Here is a 27,659-nt window from a genome sequence, read left to right as displayed (position 1 = left end):
TATAGTTAAGCCTTATTATAGGCTTACCTATAGGTACAAACAATCGATGGAAGTTTACTTCCACTCCGGCTTATGTCGAACAGACATGCTGAAAAACTAGCAGGCGATCTGCATCTGATCGGTGCTTGCAGCCAATGGCCAATGTGCTTTGCTGGGGGGGGGGTTGGTGGTCCCCCTGTCAGAACTCAATAGCTTGGCGTAATAAATCGGTGTACTAACATTGCATTTTTAATACAGCAAGCTCCTCTGAGTTTTGTTTTTTCAGCCTTCTGGGTTGAACAAAAAATAAATAAAACTGCTTGTGTGTACTAGGCATTAGAGTTACCTTTTAATATTGTACCCACCATCTTGTCTCTATGATAGAGTGGCAAGGGATTAGAGCTTCTGTCAGGTTTTTATTGCAGTCTCCCATCATCCCAGGAGATTCACTCTATTTGTCTTGATAAGTGTTGTTGCCAGGTTTGAAAATGAGGGAAAATCCAACACAAGCTGTCACTAGAACAAGAATTAGATGGAGAATTTTGCAATGGGGACACCTGTTCCGGCAGCAACTATTTAAGAGGGGAGTTACCTTTTTTCCTATTGTATCTACAGGATAGAAAGGGAAAGAAAACGTCCTGAGTGGGGAACAAACAGGTAAAAAGAACCCAATAGGGTTTAAACCTGTACTTGCTGTGCAGTGGCATATACCTCATCCCCACTGTAAGGGTTAAATGCTCCTTTTTGTCTAGGGTATCATTAAAAAGCAGTTTTATTCAACTTACCACTCGTTCCCCAGCAGTTGGCACTCTTCCCTCCAATGCTTAGGGGTTGTAGGTTGGCTATCAGTGTCCTCACTAACAATATAGGACTGCCGGGCCTACATTGTACCTATTGATGTCTGAGCGCCAAACAGAAGCAGCTTTAGGGGACCAGCTGCACAGGGGAGGAAGCTTGGGGAAGCAAGTGATAAGGTAAGTAAAACTACTTCCTAATAGTCACCCACTGAAGTGCACGGGGAGCCCCATGGAAGGGTAGTTTTGGTATTTCCCCAGAATTCAGCTTTAAAGTAGAACTATAGGCAAAACCTTTTTTCCATTTTAGATAAACTAAAGGAGGGTTTCCCTTCACTTCCTGCTCCATAGCCAAAACAGGAAGTGAGAGGAAATCTCTGCAAATTAAAGTGATTGTAAAGTCTTGTTTTTTTTTTCTATAAAAATAATAAACATGTTATACTTGCATCCTCTGTGCAGTGGTTTTTCACAGGGCAGCCCAGATCCTCCTCTTCTCGGGTCCCTCTTTGACTCTCCTGGCCCCTCCCTCCTGTCGAGTGCCCCCACAGCAAACAGCTTGCTATGGGGGCACCCGAGCCGAGCTCTGGGTCCCTGTGTCCATTCAGACATGGAGTCCCGGTTTAGCCCTGCCCCCTCTCTTTCCTGATTGGCTAAATCACTTTTATTGACAGTAGTGGGAGCCAACGGCCCCGCTGCTGTGTCTCAGCCAATTAGGAGGGAGAGTCCCGGATGATCGAGGCACTCGTGGACATCACTGGATAGAGAGGGAGCTCAGGTAAGTATTAGGTGGGCAGCTGCTGCACACAGAAGGCTTTTTATCTTAATGCACAGAATGCATTAAGATAAAAAACCTCCTGCCTTTACAACCACTTTAAGGCATCTCTTCGGGACCCCCAGGTAACCAGAACTAGTGTTCCCATTTGATAAATTTTTCTCTACTACTTTTCTCGGGACAACCCAAAGGATTTTCTTTAACTTTCACTTTTAGTGATAACAGTAAACAGGACAAATAGAGACGGTGAATCTCCCTAACAGGGGCACTGACAGCAAAACAAACCTGATAAGTGTTCTAATCCCTCTCCACTCTACCCAAAAAAAAAAAAAACAAAAAAAGTTTTGCCTTTAGTTATACTTTATTGTTCCCTACTCTGTCCCAGATAAAAAAATGTTTGGGCTTTAGATATACAGTGGATATTAAAAGTCTACACACCCCTGTTAAAATGTCAGGTTTCTGTGATGTAAAAAAATGGGACAAAGATAAATAATTTCAGAACTTTTTCTACCTTTAATGTGACCTATAAACTGTACAACTCAATTGAGAAACAAACTGAAATATTTTAGGGAGGGGGAGTAAAGATACAAAACTCAAATAATGTGGTTGCATAAGTGTACAAAACCTCTTATAACTGGGGATGTAGCTGTGTTCAGAATTAAGCAATAACATTCAAACTCATGTTAAATTAGGGTCAGTACATACCTACCATCATTTAAAGTGCCTCTGATTAACCCCAAATAAAGTTCAGCTGATGTAGTAGGTCTTTCCTGACATTTTCTTGGTCGCATCCTACAGCAAAAGCCGTGGTCCGCAGAGAGTTTTCAAAGCATCAGAGGGATCTCATTGTTAAAAGGTATCAGTCAGGAGAAGGGTACAAACGAATTTCCAAGGCATTAGATACACCATGGAACACAGTGAAGACAGTCATCAAGTGGAGAAAATATGGCACAACAGTGACATTACCAAGAACGGGACGTCCCTCCAAAATTGATGAAAAGAGGAGAAGAAAACTGGTCAGGATGGCTGCCAAGAGGCCTACAGCAACATTAACCACTTCAATACCAAGCACTTAGACACCTTCCTGCCCAAGCCAATTTTCAGCCACCAGTGTTTAGGATGTATCCCCTTCAGTTCTCCCACATAGAGGAGTTCAGCTCCCATGGTTGAGACAAAGGATCTTCCATTCTATTACTAGTGTAGGACCCACTAATTCGGGGTACTTTGTCGCAGTAAGTGGGCTTAGCACTATATGACCATATAGTATGACCAAACCCCCGTATTTTTTGAATATGTTCAGGTGTTTTTAACTAGCCCTGCAGGAAATGTCATTCTTGTATGTGTGCGCTGGAAAATATTTTGTACTATTACCAAGAACGGGACGTCCCTCCAAAATTGATGAAAAGAGGAGAAGAAAACTGGTCAGGGTGGCTGCCAAGAGGCCTACAGCAACATTAACCACTTCAATACCAAGCACTTAGACACCTTCCTGCCCAAGCCATTTTTCAGCTTTCAGCGCTGTCGCAATTTGAATGACAATTGAATGACAATTGCGCGGTCATTCTACACTGTACCCAAACAATTTTTTTTATCATTTTGTTCCCACAAATAGAGCTTTCTTTTGGTGGTATTCGATCACCTCTGCGTTTTTTGTTTTTTTTTGCGCAACAAATAAAAAAAGACCGAAAATTTTCAAAAAAAAACATGTTTTTCTTTGTTTCTGTTAAAAATTTTTGTAAATAAGTATGTTTTCTTCTTCAATGACGGGCAATGATAAGGCGGCACTGATGGGGCACCGATGAGGTGGCACTGATGATGGGCACTGATAGGTGGTGTTGATGGGCACTGCTATGCGGTACTGATGGGCCCTCATAGGTGGCACTGGTGGGAACTCGAAGGTGGTACTTATGGGTGGCACTGATAGGTGGCATGGATGGGCACTAATAGGTGGGCACGGAATGGGGGAACTGATAGGTGACACTGATGGGTGGCACTGATGACACTGATGGGTGGCATTGCTGGGCATCACTGATGTTATATAATGGTGCCAGTCAGTGCCCATTTGTGGGCACTGATTGGGTATAATTTGCACGTGGATGGCCATGGGGTACATACCTGGCCATCCACATGTTGCCCCCTTCCCTGGTGGTCTTGGCGGCTTCCCTGGTGGTCTAGTGCGGGCATCCGAGGGGGGGCTGCGCTGATAAACAATCAGCACAGACCCCCCCTGTCAGGAGAGCCGGCGATTGGCTCTCTTCTACTCGCGTCTGTCAGACGCGAGTGAGGAAAAGCCGGTCAACAGCTTTTCCTGTTGACATCATGATCAGCCGTGATTGGACGCGGCTAATCACGTGGTAAAGAGCCTCCGCTGGAGGCTCTTTACCAAGATCAGTGTAGCGGTGCCCACAGGCGCGCGGCAACTGTTATTCTGAAGGAGGTCATATGACGCCCAGTCAGGATAACTGAACCACTGCCCGGCCGTCATTCTGCTATAGGTCAGGGCGGGAAGTGGTTAAAGGAGCTGCAGGAATATCTGGCAAGTACTGGCTGTGTGGTGCATGTGACAACAATCTCCTGTATTCTTCATATGTCTATGGGGGCTATGGGGTAGAGTGGCAAGACGAAAGCCTTTTCTTACGAAGAGAAACATCCAAGCTTGTCTACATTTTGCAAAAACATATCTGAAGTCTCCCATAAGCATGTGGGAAAATGTGTTATGGTCTGATGAAACCAAAGTTGAACTTTCTGGTCATAATTCCAAAAGATATGTTTGGCACAAAAACAACACTGCACATCACCAAAAGAACACCATACCCACAGTGAAGCATGGTGGTGGCAGCATCATGCTTGGGGCTGTTTTTCTTCAGCTGAAACAGTGGCCTTAGTCAAGGTAGAGGGAATTATGAACCGTTCCAAATACAAGTCAATATTGGCACAAAACCTTCAGGCTGCTGCTAGAAAGCTGAAGATGAAGAGGAAATTTTTCAGCATGACAACAACCCAAAGCATACATCCAAATCAACAAAAGAATGGCTTCACCAGAAAAAGATTAAAGTGTAACTCCACTTTTGTTGAGAAAAAACATTCCCCTCTGGGTGATCCATGTACATTGCAAGGATTATAACAACCTTTGTTGTAGATTCCAACCTTTTGTTATTCTGAAGAAATCCATGTGTGTTTGTCTGTGTCTCTGTACTGAGTCTAATGGGAGTGGTTTACATCCCTTTAGACGTGCTCCTATTGAAAGTATCTCTCCAAAAATGACATTTTTGTTGCAGGGGATGCCTGAAATCTGACTTGTATCTTAGGCAGACTTCTGGGAAAATTGTTGAGCCAATCAAACAAGCAGGAATTTATGTTTCTGGGGAGTGTCCAGTAAACACTCTGTGTACAGAACAACTCCAGGTAGCCATATTGCAATGCATTCTCAGAAAAGGACAGCGGCTGCAGATTGAAAAGGAAAGGTCATTTTTAATAACATTCAACAACAATATGATCGCAAATTATATGTGCTATATTATTTTTTCTTTATTTGCTATTTTTTTTTTCCCCACGAAAGTAAAGTTACCCTTTAATGTTTTGGAATGGCCCAGCCAGAGCCCAGACCCGAATCTGATTGAAAATCTGTGGGATGATCTGAAGAGGGCTGTGCACAGAAGATGCCCTCGCAGTCTGACAGATTTGGAGTGTTTTTACAAAGAAGAGTGGGCAAATATTGCCAAGTCAAGATGTGCCATGCTGATAGACTCATACCCAAAAAGACTGAGTGCTGTAATAAAATCAAAAGGTGCTTCAACAAAGTATTAGTTTAAGGGTGTGCACACTTATGCAACCATATTATTTTATTTTTTTATTTTTACTTCCCTCCACCTAAAAGATTTCAGTTTGTTGTTCAACTGAGTTGTACAGTTTATACAGTCAGGTCCATAAATATTGGGACATTGACACAATTCTAATCTTTTTGGCTCTATACACCACCACAATGGATTTGAAATGAAACGAACAAGATGTCATTTAACTGCAGACTTTCAGCTTTAATTTGAGGGTATTTACATCCAAATCAGGTGAACGGTGTAGGAATTACAACTGTTTGTATATGTGCCTCCCACTTTTTAAGGGACCAAAAGTAATGGGACAGATTAACAATCATCCATCAAACTTTCACTTTTTAATACTTGGTTGCAAATCCTTTGCAGTCAATTACAGCCTGAAGTCTGGAACTCATAGACATCACCAGATGCTGGGTTTCATCCCTGGTGATGCTCTGCCAGGCCTCTACTGCAACTGTCTTCAGTTTCTGCTTGTTCTTGGGGCATTTTCCCTTCAGTTTTGTCTTCAGCAAGTGAAATGCATGCTCAATCGAATTCAGGTCAGGTGATTGACTTGGCCATTGCATAACATCCCACTTCTTTCCCTTAAAAAACTCTTTGGTTGCTTTCACAGTATGCTTCGGGTCATTGTCCATCTGCACTGTGAAGCGCCGTCCAATGAGTTCTGAAGCATTTTGCTGAATATGAGCAGATAATATAGCCCGAAACACTTCAGAATTCATCCTGCTGCTTTTGTCAGCAGTCACATCATCAATAAATGCAAGAGAACCAGTTCCATTGGCAGCCATACATGCCCACGCCATGACACTACCACCACCATGCTTCACTGATGAGGTGGTATGCTTTGAATCATGAATCATGAGCAGTTCCTTTCCTTCTCCATATTCTTCTCTTCCCATCACTCTGGTACAAGTTGATCTTGGTCTTATTTGTCCATAGAATGTTGTTCCAGAACTGTGAAGGCTTTTTTAGATGTTGTTTGGCAAACTCTAGTCTGGCCTTCCTGTTTTTGAGGCTCACCAATGGTTTACATCTTGTGGTGAACCCTCTGTATTCACTCTTGTGAAGTCTTCTTTTGATTGTTGACTGTTCTTGATCTGGCCAACTGTTGTGAAGGGTGTTTTCTTCACCAGGGAACGAATTCTTCGGTCATCCACCCCAGTTGTTTTCCGTGGTCCTCCGGGTCGTTTGGTGTTTCTGAGCTCACCGGTGCGTTCTTTCTTTTTAGGGATATTCCAAACAGTTGATTTGGCCACACCTAATGTTTTTGCTATCTCTCTGATGGGTTTGTTTTGTTTTTTTCAGCCTAATGATGGCTTGCTTCACTGATAGTGACAGCTCTTTGGATCTCATATAGAGAGTTGACAGTAACAGATTCCAAATGCAAATAGCACACTTGAAATGAACTCTGGACCTTTTATCTGCTCCTTGTACATTGGATAATGAGGGAATAACACACACCTGGCCATGGAACAGCTGAGCAGCCAATTGTCCCATTACTTTTGGTCCCTTAAAAAGTGGGAGGCACATATACAAATTGTTGTAATTCCTACACTGTTCACCTGATTTGGATGTAAATACCCTAAAATTAAATCTAAAAGTCTGCAGTTAAAGCACATCTTGTTTGTTTCATTTCAAATCCATTGTGGTGGTGTATAGAGCCAAAAAGATTAGAATTGTGTCGATGTCCCAATATTTATGGACCTGACTGTAGGTCACATTAAAGGTGGAAAAAGTTTTGAAATTTATCTTTGACAAATTTTTTTTACATCGCAGAAATCTGACATTTTAACAGGGGTGTGTAGACTTTTTATATACACTGTACTTTAATCCTACATCATCCTTCTTTCCATGTCTAGGAGACTCCAGAAGATATGTCATTAACCCTATAGCTTCACTGTCTAGTAATAAATCTATTTTGAAAAAACTTTTTAAATAAAACACAAGTGTTCACAAAGCATTTTATCAAAGATAGTAGAATGGATGAAAGGTTCCTGGAGACATTACTTCTGACATTTAACTATGAATTTTGAATGAATCCTGCTGATCTATCAACAAAAGAAATGTTATTGTCGTTTTTGGCAGAATGTTGTAGTAAATCTTACCACCTCAAAACATTCCTTGAGGATTTGTTTGCTTTTTCAAGTTTAAAATATTACTTTCCAAGACAAGAAAATTCTCCTTATTTAGTGAGAAATGTAAGCTGCTTTCTGACTGTAAAAATTCCACTTCTCAAAACATTGGTAATATCCAAGCAATTTATACAAATATAAAATGCTTAGACATTTTAATTCCACACGAGTCTAAAAAAAAATGTATGGGGGTTGACCATACAATGGGGAAAATAATTATTGCATCCCCTGCAGATTTTGTAAGTTTGCCCAATTACAGAGAAGTGAAAGGTCTATAAGCGTTATAGGTGTATTTTAAATGATAGAGACACTGGGGTAGATTTACTAAAACTGGAGCACTCAGCATCAGGTGCAGCTGTGCATAGTAGCCAATCAGCTTCTAACTTCAGGTTGTTCAACTTAACTTTGACAATAAAACTTGAAAGCTAATTGGTTACTATGCAGAGCTGCACCAGATGTTGCACTCTTCAGTTTTAGTAAATAACACCCAGAATATCAACCAAAAATCCAGGAAAAACACATGATACAAATGTTATAAATCGAGTTGCAGTTCAGTGAGTAAAATAAGTATTTGATCCCATACAAACCAACAATAATTCTGGCTCCCACACACTGGCTACAATATGTGTTCATGTGGTACACAGATTAGTTCTATCAATTTAAGAAGATGCTCCTAATGACAACTTTTTATGTGTATAAGCCTAGGTTCACATTGACTGCGGGATAGAAATTGTGCGAGTTCAGCTGAACCCGCACGATTTCAACCCACCAATGCAGGGGGCAATTTTACAGACATGTGGGTACCCGCACAGGTGTCTATACAAAATCGCCTCCCGAAGTCACCAAAAGTAGTACAGGAACTGCTTTTGGTCAACGGTGCGGCGCTAAAAAGCTGGCGCCGCACCGATTCAGGTGGTGCCATTGCAGGCAATAGCCGCCGATTTGGCATGCGAAATCACATGCCAAATTGTACCAATGTAAACCTAGGCTTAAAGACATCTGTCCACAGAATCTCTTTCTTCCATTCAAACCCATAATCATGGGCAAGACCAAAGTGCTGTCAAAGGACGCCAGGGACAAGATTGTAGACCTGCACAAGGCTGGAATGGGCTACAAGACCATCAGCAAGAAGCTTGGTGAAAAAGGAGACAAGTGTTGGAGCGATTATTCGCAAATGGAAGGAATACAAAATAACCATTAATCGCTCTCGGCCTGGAGCTCAATGCAAGGTTTCTTCTCATTGGGTAAGGATGATCATGAGAAAAGTGAGGGATCAGTCCAGAACTACACGGGAGGAGCTTGTGAATGATCTCAATGCAGTTGAAACCACAGTCACCAAACAAACCATTGTTAACGCAATATGCCGCCACGGATTGAATTCCTGCAGCTCCCGCAAGGTCCCCCTCCTCAAGAAGGCACATGTACAGGCACGTCTGAAGTTTGCCAATGAACATCTAAATGATTTAGAGAAGGATTGGGAGAAAGTGCTGTGATCAGATGAGACCAAAATTGAGCTCTTTGGCATTAACTTGACTCACCGTGTTTGGAGGAAGAAAAATGCTAACTATGACCCTAAGAACACTATCCCTACAGTAAAGCACAGAGGTGGAAACATGATGCTTTGGGGTTGTTTCCCTGCTAAAGGTACAGGCCGACTTTGCCGCATTGAGGGGCCAATGAACTGGAACCCTGTATTGTAAAATCTTGGATGAGAACCTTCTGTCCTCAGCCAAAACACTGAAGATGTGTCATGGATGGGTCTTTCAGCATGACAATGACCCAAAACATACCACCAAGGCAACAAAGGAATGACTTAAGAAAAAGCACATTAAGGTCATGGAGAGGCCTAGCCAGTCTCCAGACCTTGATCCTATCGAAAACATTTTTGGAGGGAGCTGAAAATTTGCTTTGCCAAGTGACAGCCAAGAAACCTTAAAGTGGATGTCTGCCCGCCCCTTTAAAAATTCTAAATCAGCAACAACACATATAGCTGCTGACTTTTAACATTAGGACACTTACCTGTCCTGGAGTCCAGCGATGTCGGCACCGCAGCTGATGTTTTTGGTGTCAGTACCGCCGCCTCCTTAGCCAGTAAGGGAACCCGGCAGTGTAGGCTTTCGGCTTCACAGCCGGGTCCCTACTGCGCATGCACAAAGCGCACTGCACTCTCTCAATGGCCCGGCAGAAGGAGAGGGAGGAAGGGGACCAAGCTGTAATGTACTTTGCCGCGTCCCGGTCTCCCCGGAGGTGGGGGAAGGGTACCTGTCAAAGACTCCCCCCCAAAAGGTGCCAAATGTGGCACCAGAGGGGGGGAGGAATCAGATAAGCGGCAGTCCCTCTTTTGGGTGGAACTCCGCTTTAAGGATTTAGAGAAGATCTGTAAAGAAAAGTGTATCAAAATCCCTCCTGAGATGTGTGCAAACCTGGTAACCATCTACAAGAAAGTCTTACCTCTGTACTTGCCAACAAGGGTTTCTCCAAGTCATGTTTTGCTTAGGGATCAAATATCTATATTACTTATTGAACTGCAACTCAGTTTATAACATTTATATTATAGACCCTTAATTTCTTTGTAAGTGGGCAAACTTAAAAAATCTGCAGGGGATCAAATAATCATTTTCCCCACTGTATCTAAAGGCAAAACCTTTTTTTTTATTTAGTTTTTGATAGATTATATAATCTTGGTTTCTATCTGTGTACCATTGAGGAGATTTTCCATCACTTCCTGTCCTACTCCCTGTCCCAAAGACACAGAAGGAAGTAAGGGAGGAGGAAACACCTCTTAGATAGTGGTCACTGGAACCAAAGTCATAATACAAAGACCTTACCTTCTGTTCATGGGACAACTGTAGAATTTTCCCGAGCAGAAGTTTTCCTCTCCCCCACCCTTCTTGTAGTCTTCTGGGACACGTCACAGTTCTCAGAAGACTACAGGACCACTCACAATGTGCGGCGTGGCTCACGCAGGCGCAGTGGGCACCCTGTTGTGAAGCTGCAGGCGGTCACAGCCGGGTGCCCACAGTTGAGATGACGGCAGCGGGGGACAGAGGGTCGAGGGAAGGAACAGCTAGGGTGAGCACACTGCTGGATCTTGGGATAGGGCAGTGTCTGTTTATTAAAAAGTCAATTATTCTCTATGGAGATGGTTCACATCTTCACTCCAACTCTCCGGAAGCCAAATGCCTGTAGCTCAAAAGAGTTCTGGAGCTTTTTTTGTAGCTCAAATTGGGCAGATATGCGCATTTTTTGGCACGTTTTTTCCCCTATAGAAAAGAATGGAAAAGCGTGATTTGAGCATTTTTGTGCACTTTTGCGTATTTTGTCTGGCATTTTTGCATGATTTTCTGTTCAAATGCAAAAAAATAAATAAATAAATAGTAATAACATATGAATAAATAAATGTAAAATAAATACACAAATAACTAAAAAACATAATATGTAGGTAGTGTTTTTCCTGTAATGTGACTATAAAAATAATATACATAAGAATTGATGAAAACGACAGTGAAAAAAACTGTGGCGCTATCCTAAAACAAAATTTTACCTTTAAACAACACTAAAAAATTGTGTATATATTCAAAATTGTACCTTTAAACAACACTGAAAAATTGTTTATATATTCAAATCAACAATTAAAACACCATGTGACAAGTGAATTAAATGAGTGAATGAATCAAGAAAAGTCCACAACTCAATATACACAAAAAGTCCTTTGAATGGTAGTGTCTTCTTAATAACTTCCACCACACCCGAGTGCTGAGTGATCCCACTCCCTTTAGAAATGTACTCACCGACTCCAAATGCCTACACTCGCGTGTAAGGCTAAAGCACTTGTATAACCATACGGAAAGGGTTAAATCAGCAAACCAAAAATCCAATAGTGTGTGCAGAAATCATTCCACATGTAAATGAAAATAGTGCTCCAATAGAGTATGTATAACCAGTTTATTGTAAACACTCACACTCCTCAATTATTAAACTCACATTTTGCAAATCCAAAATAAGCAGAAACAGCTTCAAAACACAGCACGCTAAACACTTGGCTCACACAGTAAAAAGGCTGCGGTCACGGCGGACCTGAGGTATACAGGCATCGGATATCAAATCTCACCCACTCCTTGATGCCTGGCCGCGCTAACAAATAACCACTTCCTCGTTTGGACAGATCCCATGATTAAGTCAGTGTGTGACGAAACATGTCGGGGGCGTGGCTGTACAACGTTCTTCACCAGTGATGTGTGATGCTTTTCAGCCAAACAAGGAAGTGGTTATTTGTTAGAGAGGCCAGGCATCGAGGAGTGGGTGAGATTTGATATCCGACGCCTGTATACCTCGGGTCCGCCGCGACCGCAGCCTTTTTACTGTGTGATCCAAGTGTTCAGCGTGCTGTATTTTGAAGCTGTTTCTGCTTATTTTAGATTTGCAAAATTTGAGTTTAATAATTGAGGAGTGTGAGTATTTACAATAAACTGGTTATACTGTTTTACACTATTGGAGCACTATTTTCATTTACATGTGGAACGATTTCTGCACACAGTATTGGATTTTTGGTTTGCTGATTTAACCCTTTCCGTATGGTTATACAAGCGTTTTAGCCTTACACGCGAGTGTAGGCATTTGGAGTCGGTGAGTGCATTTCTAAAGGGAGTGGGATCACTCAGCACTTGGGTGTGGTGGAAGTTATTAACCACTTGCCGACCGCCTCACGACGATATACGTCGGCAGAATGGCACGGGCAGGCGGAATCACGTACCTGTACTTGATCTGCCTCCCGCGGGCGGGGGGTCCGGTCGGACCCCCCCCCCCGGTGCCCGAGGCGGTCGGCATTTGTTCCCCGATGATCAGAGGTGAGGGGGAGGCCATCCATTCGTGGCCCCCCCCCGATCGCTCCCAGCCAATGGGATCATTCCTCTGCTGCTGTATGGTAAACAGCAGCAGAGGAAATGAAGTCATCTCTCTTCGGCTCGGTATTTTCCGTTCCGGCGACGAGGAGAGAAGACATCGATGTGAGTGCACAAACACACACACATACAGTAGAACATGCCAGGCACACAATACACCCCCCATCACCCCCTAATCAGCCCCCCCCCCCCGTCACACTGACACCAAGCAGTTTTTTTTTTTCTGATTACTGCATTGGTGTTAGTTTGTGACAGTGTGGTAGGGCAGTTAGTGTTAGCCCCCTTTAGGTCTAGGGTACCCCCCTAACCCCCCCTAATAAAGGTTTAACCCCTTGATCACCCCCCGTCGCCAGTGTCACTAAGCGATCATTTTTCTGATCGCTGTATTAGTGTCACTAGTGACGCTAGTTAGGGAGGTAAATATTTAGGTTCGCCATCAGCGTTTTATAGCATCAGGGACCCCCATATACTACCTAATAAAGGTTTTAACCCCTTGATTGCCCCCTAGTTAACCCTTTCACCAGTGATCTCCGTATAACTGTTACGGGTGACGCTGGTTAGTTAGTTTATTTTTTATAGTGTCAGGGCACCCGCCGTTTATTACCGAATAAAGGTTTAGCCCCCTGATCGCCCGGCGGTGATATGCGTCACCCCAGGCAGCGTCAGGTTAGTGCCAGTACCGCTAACACCCACGCACGCAGCATACGCCTCCCTTAGTGGTATAGTATCTGAATGGATCAATATCTGATCCGATCGGATCTATACTAGCGCCCCCAGCAGTTTAGGGTTCCCAAAAACGTAGTGTTAGCGGGATCAGCCCAGATATCTGCTAGCACCTGCGTTTTGCCCCTCCGCCCGGCCCAGGCCACCCAAGTGCAGTATCGATCGATCACTGTCACTTACAAAACACTAAACGCATAACTGCAGCGTTTGCAGAGTCAGGCCTGATCCCTGCAATCGCTAACAGTTTTTTTGGAAGCATTTTGGTGAACTGGTAAGCACCAGCCCCAAGCAGCGTCAGGTTAGCGCCAGTACCGCTAACACCCACGCACGCACCGTACACCTCCCTTAGTGGTGTAGTATCTGAACGGGTCAATATCTGATCCGATCAGATCTATACTAGCGTCCCCAGCAGTTTAGGGTTCCAAAAACGCAGTGTTAGCGGGATCAGCCCAAATACCTGCTAGCACCTGCGTTTTGCCCCTCCGCCCGGCCCAGCCCAGCCCACCCAAATGCAGTATCGATCGATCACTGTCACTTACAAAACACTAAACGCATAACTGCAGCGTTCGCAGAGTCAGGCCTGATCCCTGCGATCGTTAACAGTTTTTTGGTAGCGTTTTGGGGAACTGGCAAGCACCAGCGGCCTAGTACACCCCGGTCGTAGTCAAACCAGCACTGCAGTAACACTTGGTGACGTGGCGAGTCCCATAAGTGCAGTTCAAGCTGGTGAGGTGGCAACCACAAGTAGTGTCCCGCTGCCACCAAGAAGAAGACAAACAGGCCCATCGTGCCCATCCTGCTGCATTCGCCAATCCTAATTGGGAACCCACTGCTTCTGCAGCGCCCGTACTTCCCCCATTCACATCCCCAACCAAATGCAGTCGGCTGCATGAGAGGCATTTTCTTTATGTCCTCCCGAGTACCCCTACCCAATGAACCCCCCCCAAAAAAGATGTCGTGTCTGCAGCAAGTGCGGATATAGGTGTGACACCCGCTATTATTTTCCCTCCTATCCTGACAATCCTGGTCTATGCATTGGTGAATGTTTTGAACGCTACCATACACTAGTTGAGTATTAGCGTACAGCATTGCACAGACTAGGCACACTAACACAGGGTCTCCCAAGATGCCATCGCATTTTGAGAGACCCGAACCTGGAACCGGTTACAGTTATAAAAGTTAGTTACAAAAAAAAGTGCAAAAAAAAAAAAAAAAAAACCACAAAAAAAATATATAAAATAAAAAAAATAGTTGTCGTTTTATTATTCTCTCTCTCTCTATTCTCTCTCTATTGTTCTGCTCTTTTTTACTGTATTCTATTCTGCAATGTTTTATTGTTATTATGTTTTATCATGTTTGCTTTTCAGGTATGCAATTTTTTATACTTTACCGTTTACTGTGTTTTATTGTTAACCATTTTTTTGTCTTCAGGTATGCCATTCACGACTTTGAGTGGTTATACCAGAATGATGCCTGCAGGTTTAGGTATCATCTTGGTATCATTCTTTTCAGCCAGCAGTCGGCTTTCATGTAAAAGCAATCCTAGCAGCTAATTAGCCTCTAGACTGCTTTTACAAGCAGTGGGAGGGAATGCCCCCCCACCGTCTTCCGTGTTTTTCTCTGGCTCTCCTGTCTCAACAGGGAACCTGAGAAAACAGCCGGTGATTCAGCGAGCTGACCATAGAGCTGATCAGATACCAGAGTGGCTCCAAACATCTCTATGGCCTAAGAAACCGGAAGCTACGAGCATTTTATGACTTAGATTTCGCCGGATGTAAACAGCGCTATTGGGAAATTGGGAAAACATTTTATCACACCGATCTTGGTGTGGTCAGATGCTCTGAGGGCAGAGGAGAGATCTAGGGTTTAATAGACCCCAATTTTTTCAAAAAAGAGTACCTGTCACTACCTTTACATTCCCTGAGATAACAATAAAAATGATTAAAAAAAAATAAAATGGAAGGAACAGTTTAAAAATAAGATAAAAAAGCAAAAAAATAATAAAGAAAAAAAAAAAAAAAAAGCACCCCTGTCCCCCCCTGCTCTAGCGCTAAGGCGAATGCAAGCATCGGTCTGGCGTCAAATGTAAACAGCAATTGCACCATGCATGTGAGGTATCACCGCGAAGGTCAGATCGAGGGCAGTAATTTTAGCAGTAGACCTCCTCTGTAAATCTAAAGTGGTAACCTGTAAAGGCTTTTAAAGGCTTTTAAAAATGTATTTATTTTGTTGCCACTGCACGTTTGTGCGCAATTTTAAAGCATTTCATGTTTGGTATTACTCGGCCTAAGATCATCTTTTTTATTTCATCAAACATTTGGGCAATATAGTGTGTTTTAGTGCATTAAAATTTTAAAAAGTGTGTTTTTTCCCCAAAAAATGCGTTTGAAAAATCGCTGCGCAAATACTGTGTGAAAAAAAAAATGAAACACCCACCATTTTAATCTGTAGGGCATTTGCTTTAAAAAATATATATAATGTTTGGGGGTTCAAACTAATTTTCTTGTTTTTCATGTAAACAAAAAGTGTCAGAAAGGGCTTTGTCTTCAAGTGGTTAGGAGAGTGGGTGATGTGTGACATAAGCTTCTAAATGTTGTGCATAAAATGCCAGGACAGTTCAAAACCTCCCCAAATGACCCCATTTTGGAAAGTAGACACCCCAAGCTATTTGCTGAGAGGCATGTCGAGTCCATGGAATATTTTATATTGTGACACAAGTTGCGGGAAAGAGACAATTTTTTTTTTTTGCACAAAGATTATTATTATTATTATTATTATACGAGATTTATATAGCGCCAACAGTTTACGCAGCGCTTTAAAATGTATAATGGGGACAACACAATTACAGTACAGTTCAATACAAAAGGTACAGGAGGGCCCTGCTCATAGAGCTTACATTCTAAAGGGAGGGGGTTGTGGTACAAAAGGTAATAGCTGCAGAATGATTTGATGGGGGTGGCTCAGGGACAGTTATGTGGGTGTGGGATAGTGACAAAGATGTCACTAAATGATATATTGCTCAAACATGCCATGGAAATATGTGAAATTCCACCCCGAAATACATTCTGTTGCTTCTCCTGAGTACGGGGATACCACATGTGTGAGACTTTTTGGGAGCCTAGCCGCGTACGGGACCCCGAAAACCAAGCACTGCCTTCAGGCTTTCTAAGGACGTAAATTTTTAATTTCACTCTTCACTGCCTATCACAGTTTCGGAGGCCATGAAATGCCCAGGTGGTACAAACCCCCCCCCCCCCAAATGACCCCATTTTGGAAAGTAGACACCCCAAGCTATTTGCTGAGAGGTATAGTGAGTATTTTGCAGACCTTACTTTTTGTCACAAAGTTTTGAAAATTGAAAAAAGAAAAAAAAAAATTTTTTTCTTATCTTTCTTCATTTTCAAAAACAAATGAGAGCTGCAAAATACTCACCATGCCTCTCAGCAAATAGCTTGGGGTGTCTACTTTCCAAAATGGGGTCATTTGGGTGTAAATTCCAGAAAATGTACCCTAGTTTGTAGACGCTATAACTTTTGCGCAAACCAATAAATATACGCTTATTGACATTTTTTTACCAAAAACACGTGGCTGAATACATTTTGGCCTAAATGTATGACTAAAATTGAGTTTATTGAATTTTTTTTATAACAAAAAGTAGAAAATATCATTTTTTTCAAAATTTTCGGTCTTTTTCCGTTTATAGCGCAAAAAATAAAAACCGCAGAGGTGAGCAAATACCATCAAAAGAAATCTCTATTTGTGGGAAGAAAAGGACGCAAATATCGTTTGGATACAGCATTGCATGACCGCGCAATTAGCAGTTAAAGCGACACAGTGTCAAATTGTAAAAAGTGCTCTGGTCAGGAAGGGGGAAAATCCTTCCGGGGCTGAAGTGGTTAAGAAGACACTACCATTCAAAGGACTTTTTTGTGTATATTGAGTTGTGGACTTTTTTTTGATTCATTCACTCATTTAATTCACTTGTCACATGGTGTTTTAATTGTTGATTTGAATATGTACACAATTTTTCAGTGTTGTTTAAGCCCCGGCTTACACCGCATCTAATTCGCAGGACATTTTAAAATACATTCATATGAATGTATCTGGTTCACATATGTGCGTTGCATTCGCACTGCGCATTGCACAAAAAACGTGTGCGTTTTTTGGGCATTGCGGTGCGAACTACAAGCCTATTATCTCCTATGAGAACGCATCTGATTCGCAGATGCATTGCGTTCTGAACAAGGATTTTCTCTTTCTCCTCACTACACCTCCCCCTCTCCCCCCCCCCCCTCCCCCTCTCCCTGCTCTCTAATCCTGAGCAAAAACGCAATGAATCCGTTGAACAGGAGATTGTTATCTCCTCAGTGAAACCTGAGCTTCAATTCGCACCGCACATGTGTGAAACCAGGCTAAAGGTACAATTTTGTTTTAGGATAGTGTTTTTTTCACTGTAGTTTTCATCAATTCTTATGTATATTATTTTTATAGTCACATTACAGGAAAAACACTACCTACATTTTCCAACCCTTAAAGTGACAGCTTTACATTTCATCTTAAATTTTATTTTTTCTTTTGCTAAACTTTTTCTTTATGGCACAGTGGTGGTAAGTAGAGGTGGGCCGTGTTACTTTAATACCAACAGTTGGTAAAAACCATAATAAATAAAATAAATAATATGTAATAATAAATAAATAAATAACCCCAACCTTAAAAAAAATACATTAAATAAATTATTCTCTCTTTTCAAGTATAAATTAATATTATTAATCATAACAATAATGTGTATTATTATTAATAATAATTATTATTTATTTTGTGTTAGGGTGTTTATTATTGTTATTTTATTATTATTTTTTTAAGGGTTGGGGTTCTGGTAACTATTTATTTATGATTACTTAGTATTATTTTATTGTATTTATTTATGATTATTTTTATTTATTAGTGTATTTATTTTACATTTATTCATTTATTATTATTATTAGTAGTAGTAGTAGTAGTAGTATTAACACCCTAATCCTAACAAAAATAAATAAATTAATACTAAGACAATAAATAAAATATTAACCCCCAACCCAGACCCTAACCCCTAATCCTAACCCCAACACCTAATCCTAACCTAACCTTAACTCTAATCCCTTACCCTAACAAAAAAAGAATAAGGGAATAATAAAAAAAAAAAAGAAATAAAAGCTGATGGAAAAGCTAAAAAAGCTGAAAAACCTAGCAACAAATGATGCAACAGTTGATCGTTTTCTTTATAAGTTAATAAGAAAAAAATGCTGTATAAAAACACGCATAAAAACGCATCAGAATCATGCAAAAAAAACACTGGAAACACGCCCAAAGACGCTACGCTCAGCCTAAAAGACAGCAGCCAAAGTTTTCGTAGCTGCTGACATTTAATTTTTGGAAACCTGGCTAAAACTCCTCTTTAAGAATGTGTATGTATAAACACAATTGATATCAAGGGTACCCAAAATGTATAATTCAGCTTTAAATGTATACAGCGTAGATTCTGAGAAGTTTCTCACAGCCACAAAACAGATTCAAACCTGCTTTTGATGTTTAAATATAACTGGTGATATACTAAGTAGAGTGAGAGGAAAGGACACCCTGCAGACTTCAGGAAGCAGACCCATCAGGACCACATGTGTGATGCTTTGTGAAATTTGACTCCAGTGAACTTCATATAACTTAAAATGAAGGTAAACTGAGAGGATTATTTGTCCTTAGTACAGTTGCAGTGTTTGTTGGACAGTAATAGCAGTTCACTGACTAGTTTCACATTTTTCCCCTTCTCATATATGTACTAGCATGGTATTGTGAATTCAGAAGTTGTTTAAAGAGTAGCTCCAGTCTCCTTGGCAATTTTTTCAAAAAAGCACCCCGTGATTCTCGCTAGTTGTACATTAAAACTAGGATACTGTTGTAAGCGTAATCCTTCTTTTTAATTATAAATTTGTCAATACTCACAGGATCCCGGTAGGCAGGCAGCGACCATTGACAATGTGGGCATCTGAAGCACATTCCTATTTGCTTCGGGGATTCCGGGCAGCTGGCTCACGCCTACGCATTGATAACACCTCGTGGGGTACTGTGCTGTTTACAGGTTCCCATAGCAATGCCAGCGTTGGCGGAATTTCCCACCCTGTTGTTATGGCAACCTCTCAATCAACACAGAACTTCCTGTCTCGAAATACAGCAAGATTTCATTATTAGGCGTCCCTAGGACTTCTGGGATAGATGACATTGATATCCAAAGAGGCCTAGGGAATCGCCTAATGATGAAATTGCCTAGGCGGCCGGGACAGGAAGTGCAGACTGCACAGAGAAAAATAAGGTAAAAATATTGCCAGTCTCTGACCATCTCCTCTATCATGTCAGCACAGTATCTGACTATCACCACTATTATGTCCGCACAGTCTCTGACTATCACCAGTATTATGTCCGCACAGTCTCCGACTATCTCCTGTTTTATGTCCGCACAGTCTCCGACTGTCTCCTGTATTATGTCAGCACAGTCTCCGACTATCTCCTGTATTATGTCCGCACAGTCTCCGACTATCTCCTGTATTATGTCAGCGCAGCCTCCAACTGTCTCCTGTATTATGTCCGCACAGTCTCCGACTATCTCCTGTATTATGTCAGCACAGTCTCCGACTGTCTCCTGTATTATGTCCGCACAGTCTCCGACTATCTCCTGTATTATGTCCGCACAGTCTCCGACTACCTCCTGTATTATGTCCGCACAGTCTCCGACTATCTCCTGTATTATGTCCGCACAGTCTCCGACTATCTCCTGTATTATGTTCGCACAGTCTCTGACCATCTCCTGTTTAATGGGATCTGCCTGGGGGGATAGAGTTTGGAGTATTTTTATCTTCTGATTATTAAACTTTCTGGAATAAACATGTTCCTATTGTGTTGTAGGATCTGGGCCTGCTGTCCCTCCATCCCTCTTTCTTTCTCTGTTTCTCTCTCCCTCTTTCTTTCTTTCTCTCTCCCCTTTTCTCTCTTTGTTTCTCTCTCCCTCCCTCCCTCTTTCTTTCTTTCTCTCTCCCTCCATCCCTCTCTTCCTTCTCCCTCCATCCCTCTTTCATCTCAGACTTAAGCCATGCCCAATATTTAGCATAGTTTAAACAACGTCCATTTCTCAACTCCTGCTAGGCCACGCCTACAAATGAATGTCCCACTACTAATTAAAATAATACTCCGCCTACAGACAAAAAAGTGTCCCTAAAAATTTTCTGAGAATGTTGGCAACTATGCTGTTAAGAGGTGACAACCATCTCCTAATGGTTCCGCTGTGATTTAATTTTGTCATGCGTGCTCCTGAGAATGACTACAAACAGCCTTACTAAAACAGATTGTACAATCATAGCACACCATTGTCACAATGGGTAAACGGCATGTGCTACAGATACCAGAACAATTGTATATAGACAAGAAGTGGCTGTAAAGGTCAGCATCTGGGATGCAAAAACGTATGGGTAGAAAAAACATTAAAATATGCAGATTAGCATCTGTGCCTGTTTATGATGGGAATGCTTTTCCAGACCTTTGAGTTTTCCCATCTTCTGTTCAAGGAAGGTTATATTATGGGTTCATACCGTACATAACACAGCAGTACACCATCATCTGTTAGTACCATAACACTATTACGGAATTTCTTGTTCAGAACTTGAACTTATTAAAAGCCTTTAAGCAACTCCCATCAGTCTGAACTGAGCACAGAGTACAGACTACTATGTACAATTTATTTTTGTACATGGGAGTTTATTTAAAGAGCAATTCCAGGAACAAGCAAACACACTGAGCTGATAATTCTATCCAGTTAATACAGCAACTGTGCTAAAGTCAGAAAGTTAGCTCTGAATTTTGTGTAATTCCATGCAGAATAAGCACACACATAATACGGGATCAACAGAAGGGCAGTGGGAGTGTACACCGTGGCACCTGTGCTGTAAAATGTTTTTTCTTTATTTCAAAAGTAGGCTTCAAGGATAAGTTCACTTTAAAAAAAAAATTGCAAATTTTTTTGCAGATAAAAAAATGTGTATTTCCAATTTTTTTTTTGTAGGAGCCTGGAAAGCATTGCACCCTGGATCAGCAGATTGTGGGTGCCATGCGGACTCCTACAGACTAGTCAGTGTAAGCTGCTTCACAAAGATAGGAAGCATCAACGAACTACCTAGAGCGCTCAATAGCTCCCTGGTAGTTTATTGAGAACTACAAGCCAACATCTGCAAAGGCTGTCGGTACTTGTAGTTTATTCATTTAGAGAACTCTCTGAACGAATGACGACGACGCGTGGGCGGAGCCCCGCGCGGCCGCGCTAATTTCAAATGGTGAGAGTGGATACGGGGAGAACCCCACCTGCTGCCACACAGAGAGCTCGGGTCAGGGAGCGGCTGCAGGAGTGGGAACATGTTACATGCTCGTACCTAAAAACAGGTGAAACATGTAACACATTCCCAAAACGTGAACTTATCCTTTAAAACCCAAAATTTTAAAGGCCCACTGCACTGCAAAAGTTAACTGCTCCTTATAACAAGGGGGTTTCAAAAGAGGTTCTATATCTTATATCTTATCCTAATATCTTGCTCCGACTGGCTCCAGTGCTCTCCTCTTCTGCCTGAAGCTCTGGCATCATAATGTACAATACAGGGACATCTGGGGCCAGTTGCAGCTTACAGAGAAGCTACAGGGGACCAGTAGCAGCGCTTAAAGTGATAGTTAACACATACTGTTTAATTTACGTTATGCTTTTTTCTGTGTGTATATGGATATTAGCACAGTATTTATTTTAATACAAAAAAACACCATCTAAGTACTTTCTTTCATAATAGACATACAGTTGTCATGTGACCCAGCTCTTTCCCAGCCCATCTGCAGAGAAACATAAGCAGGAGGAGCTTCTAGTTCTCTGCTGCTGGTCACATGTTCAAAATAAAAACAGCCTTCATAATACAGAGGACAAATATGTAATTAGTATCAAATACATTTTTGCACTCATCATACAAATATGTATTTGAACCCAAATGGTGTTGGCGATCTGGGGGTGTGGGGTCTGCCAATCATCACCTGTTTCATGCCCCTCCGGCCTCTGTCTATTGTTTGTATGTGCTTAGAATTACAGGGAGGTGAAGCCTCCACTAATTATGATGTAATATCCTGCTGCCATTGTGTAGAGCTGTCAAGTGGGCATGACGAAGAAGGGAGGGAGTGGGCTGTGATTCATCCAGAGTGAATGCGCCGGGTGCCCACATGTGTGACTCTATAGTCATGTGGGCTGACCAAATAAGAAAAAGGAGGAAATGAGCAGCTTAGAAGGGAAATGAAACTGGAGCATGCTCATATGTGGCAATGGCTGGTCTACACAATCTTAGGCAAGGATGTAGGGACAGTGAACAGCAGGATCAGCCAGGTTTATTGCAATCTACAAAAAAACAAATCTTATAGTGACCGAGTGAGTATGAGCAGCATATAATACAGCATTTACTGACAGTTTTTAGTGATGTGGGTTTAATGACATTTTAGGGGACCCTGCTGAAGGGAAGAGTAAAGTAAGTATATTTACTCTACGAGCCTCTGCCCCTGGACTAAATGAGCATTTCCCTTTGCAGTGCAGGGTAGACGTTTTCATTTTCCTGGAGTTCGGCTTTAAAGTAGTCTATTAAATGCTTACAAACTCCCCATCCATTCATTCTCAATTGCTTCATTTGTGTATATAGTGGGTATTAGCGGTGCAAAAATCTCACGGATCGGATTGATCCTCGGATCAGAGTCACGGATCGGATCATTTTCGGATCAGCAAAAAAAAAAAAAAAACAAAAAAAAAAAAAAACCACACAAATCTTGTTACACCCACCGGAGTTTTAGATTTAAAAGCTATTTTCAACACAAAACCGAGCTTATATGCATAAATACAGTATTTGTGCATATAAGCTCGGTTTTGTGTTGAAAATAGCTTTTAAATCTAAAACTCCGGTGGGTGTAACAAGATGTCCGCTTGCCCCCTTCTCACTCTATCATTATTGTACTGTGCAGGAGTGTGGGGTGTAGCAAGATGGCGGCGACGAAACGTCACTTCCTGTCGAGACAGCGGCCGCTTCCGGGTGTACCAAGATGGCCGCCTCGGAGCTAGGCCGAAGCCGCGGCCTTTCCTATGGCTGAGGCCGCAGAGTGCTCCCGATCCGCGGAGGGTGATCCGTACGGATCACGGATCGGCAACGATCCGTTGCACCCCTAGTGGGTATAGAAAAGAATCTTCGCCCTTTAAAAGAAAAAACATTGTGTTGCTTTGCAGCCTTTTTTGTTTTATCCGGCTGTATTTACTCGGTGCAATTTATAACATCCAAGTGAAAGACATGACAACAACATGTCAGAAAATAAAATAAAAAACAGAATTACTGAGTTGGAAAAAGGATCACCCCCTTGTGTCAGTATTGTTGAACCACCTTTTTCTTTAATCACAGCTATTAGTCTGTTGGGATATGTAAATAAAGCTGTATAAAACAAAAACTGTGTCTGTCCTCATTTCAGGCTGCAAAGCAACAAAATGTGATTATTTTAAAAGGAGGGTGATTCTTTTCTATACTTACTGTATATTATTTACCTTTATTAGTGTTCGGCATCTTGCTGTTCGGGGTGCCTTGCTTGCATTTGAGGAGAGTGCACACTCTCTCTTATTTACAGCTGATGGTGGGACTACCTGTACCATTATTCCCCACGTGTGAATTGCAAATGTGCAATAAATCACATCTTTTTGATGGCTCGACAAAGTCATGTCGGCAGGTCACAAACCCTATTTTCTTAGAGAGGCATTACGGTGGCTCCAAAAACCCTGTTAGTGAATGGAGCAACCTCAAAACTATGGAATAATTAATTTGATCATGAGTTGTACAGATAACACTGGCAGAAAAATCAATAGACATACAGAAATATAGGTCACGGTGGACACACATAGTTTTTCTATTGGGTTTAGTAGCACGTTAACTGTAACTGGTAGTTGGGCTGAAACAACTAATCGGCAACTAATCGATTATGAAATTCATCGCTTACTATTTTGATAATCGATTAATCAGCCAGTAACATAATAGGGTTAAAAAAAAAAAAGTAGCCCTTCATAGTACAAAAAGAGCAAATCGCTACTGTAAGTATTACCGTATTTATCGGCGTATAACACGCACTTTTTTCCCCTTAAAATCAGGGGAAAATCGCTGGTGCGTGTTATACGCCGATCCCCCGCTGACCGCGAGCGGAGCGATCGCTGGCCGCCGATATACTGATGGCCGAGTTTGAAAATGGCGGCGCCGGCGCCAAAATACATAGCCATGACTTGCGGCGTCTTTCGGCCACTTGCGGCTCTACTCGTAGTCCCGCCCGGGATGGGCGTGACTGTGAGTGGAGCGAGCGCCACCCATATATAGATGGACACAGGGACTGGGCGTGACTGTGAGCGGAGCTAGCCGAACCTAGCCGAGTACACTCGGCTATCTGTATATGGGCGGCGCTCGCTCCGCTCACAGTCACGCCCATCCCGGGCGGGACTACGAGTAGAGCCGCAAGTGGCCGAAAGCCGTCGCAAGTCACGGCTATGTATTTCGGCTCCGGCTGCGCCATTTTCAAACTGCAGTGACACTGACAAGTCACTGTAGTTTAACTGCAGCCTGAGCCAGTAGCTGTGTTGGGCTACTCATAGACGTCTATGAGGACGAAACGCGTCGGTCAGGACCCCATTGTCGCCACTTTTTCTCACAGCGCTGTTTTATGTTTTGGATCTACATGTGAGTGTACATCTTTTTATTTTAAATAAAAATTTTTTTGCTTTTCGGATTTACATGTGGCCCTTCTTTTCTTTCCTTATCCTACCACATCATTTCCTGGTCCGTGGAATGTTTCTTTGAGGGGTTTACCTACGGAACACCCCACCCTCCTAGGATTTACGTGACCACCTATATCCGTGAGATTGCCTACACCCTTCATGATCCGGGTGCTACTTGGAGGAATACAGTAATCCGCGAGACAATATCCTTCTTTGAGCCCAACACAGCTACTCACCACCTAAGCCTTATCTGACCCAATTCGGCGTATGCCCCATTGGGTCCACCTCATCTGGTAAGCCTTTTCATCTCTCGGTGGGAGTGAGCTGGTCCGCATTTGGGATGCCAAAATAATTTCGTTTATAACATATTTTTATAAGGACTACTTACCTGTAAGGTTCAGTCATAATGTCTACATGAGGACTACCTATTTATATCAGATACAGTTGATCCCTTTCACTGCACATTGACTGGTCCATAGTCGTTTTATGTGTGACATTGTTTAGCGCTACACTTTTTTGTTGTTTTTCACATGTATACTTTGTTGGTCGTGTTGGCTGCTTTTGTTTTTCCTTTTTTGGGGTAGCGCAGAATCATTTTGTATATTTAGTGGATGAAAAACGTTATTTCCAGCTTTGTGTACCTTTTATAATTAAGTGTTTGCAGAGACCTAAAGCAGCCTATCAGATCTCTGGGTTTTGACTACTCAGATTCGTAGACCAAGAGACTGGAAAGCGAATTGCTATGGCTGTGAAATTCCAGATTAAATTACTGCTGCTCAGTGTCTAAACTGAACCATTCAACATTTGCTCAAGAGGTATTTTTATACCTGTTAAAGTGGACCTTTCAGTAACTTTATAAATGTGCATGAATACATTCTAACCATACCTCTATATACAGCAACAGCATCATTTTTTTTTTAAACTGTACTTTTTTATTATTATAAAATAGACCCTATACTTCAGGCAAGTGACTTTGCCTGAACTCAGAGATGATGTCATCAGTCTTCTGCAAGAAAGAGGTAGCATTTCCTTTGTCTCTTCTCCTCCAGTAATCAGACTGCAACATTGGAATTTAAAAAATCACAAGGTGAGAGACTATAGCAGGGGGCTGATATGTGTCAGACATGTGTAAACAGGCACCTGTCTATTAACTGGTAAGCTACAATAAAATAAATGTTAAATACAGCTTTAAATGAAAAAAATAAATAAAAAGAGTAAAAAAAATAATCATAATAAAAAATAAAATAAAAATAATAACAAAAAAAATTAAAACCTCCCTGTGCATACACACAAATGCAAAAGCATGTGTAGATCCCGCACATGTATGTAAACAGTGATTGCGCCACATATGTGAGGTATTACCACAAATGTCAAAGTGAAAGCAATAATTCTAGAGCCATGAATCATGGTTAATTTTAAACTGATCACCTGTAAACGCTTTTAAAAAGTCACTTTTGAAAAAGTACTGTAGTTTTCTACCGTTTTAATGGCTCTTGCAATTTTGAGTCCTGACACATGGTATTTATTCGCTTGATGCAATCCCATCTTTTATATTTTACCAAAATTAGTTATTATAGTGTGTTTGTGTGCATTAAAATTCATTTTAGTATATATTTTCCTGAAAATATGATAAACAGCTGCACAAATATTGTTCAACATAAAAAATTGCAACTGACATAATTTGATTCTCCTGGGCCTCCTTTTTCAGAAAATACATAATGTTTGGGGGTTGTAAGTAATTTTCTAACAAAAAATGCAGATTTCTGTGTCTATAAAATTAAATAATTGCACCGGAAACAAAGGGGCTGATTTCCTTTCTTGGAAAGTGCAAAATCTGGTGCAGTTCTACATACAAAGCTTCAAAGTTTTTCTGTGAAAGCTTAAAGGAACAAGCTGAAGTTAGAAGCGGATTGACTACTTTGCATTTTGCAGTTTTAGTAAATCAACCCTAAAGAGCTAAAAAAAAGATTTCACCAGAAGTTAAAACTCTTCCTTGAACGATGGCACTCGGCCCTGTTCAGATCAGTGCAGTGGTTTGCAGATAACGGAATATTTCTTTTCTATTTGTGCAGTGTGCTCTAAGCTCTATCCCAGGCAGAAGCCCAATTTATGGGCAGTCCTATTGGAGAACTACAGCATAGCACTGAAGAAAAACCTCTCTCTTTATTCTAACATCTGCAGCTCTGCCATCTAATCTTCCAGCACTGTACTACTCTACTTCTTTGTTTTGTACAGTGGAGGAAGGACCCATCCCATACTTACCCGTCAGCTATTCTGAGAAGGGAGACTAGAGTAGTAGCTGTCAGCTAGTGTTGTTGCGAATGACGGTGCTCTGAAGATGAGCACCTCTGGATATGAGCACCATCATTCACAAACCTAAGACCACTACAACACATGCCAGCAACTACTCTAATCTCTCTCCCCAGAACAGCTGGCAGGCTGCTCTGGGCTCAGTCTTTCTTTCGATGTACAAAGCACAGAGGTAGAGTAGAAGAGGCACAGGGCTGTGAGCTTTGCTCTGGCGTGTACAAGACAAAAATAGTTTTTTTGATACACCACCCTTCCTCTGAATTCCTAGTGATGGCGCTTGTTTTCGGCAAATGCTTGGAAACTGAGACAAGCGCCATCAATCAAAGCTCATTTATTCTTCATCTCCTTGATAGCTGCGTGGACAAACACACAATTAGCCTTTGACAGC

At 41.8% G+C, this 27,659-nt stretch overlaps 1 protein-coding gene across 2 annotated transcripts in view; it reads right to left on the bottom strand.

Annotated features, from left to right (window-relative positions):
* ORAI2 (ORAI calcium release-activated calcium modulator 2) overlaps positions 1-27,659 on the bottom strand; it is a 92,403-nt gene that overhangs the window by 16,631 nt on the left and 48,113 nt on the right. The gene's annotated exons all lie outside the window — the stretch shown is intronic.

The sequence above is a fragment of the Aquarana catesbeiana genome, linkage group LG02 (genome assembly GCF_042186555.1).
Source record: "Aquarana catesbeiana isolate 2022-GZ linkage group LG02, ASM4218655v1, whole genome shotgun sequence".
NCBI lineage: Eukaryota > Metazoa > Chordata > Amphibia > Anura > Ranidae > Aquarana > Aquarana catesbeiana.
Note: the sequence above shows the minus strand (reverse complement) of the source record. Positions and strands in the feature narration are given on the sequence as shown.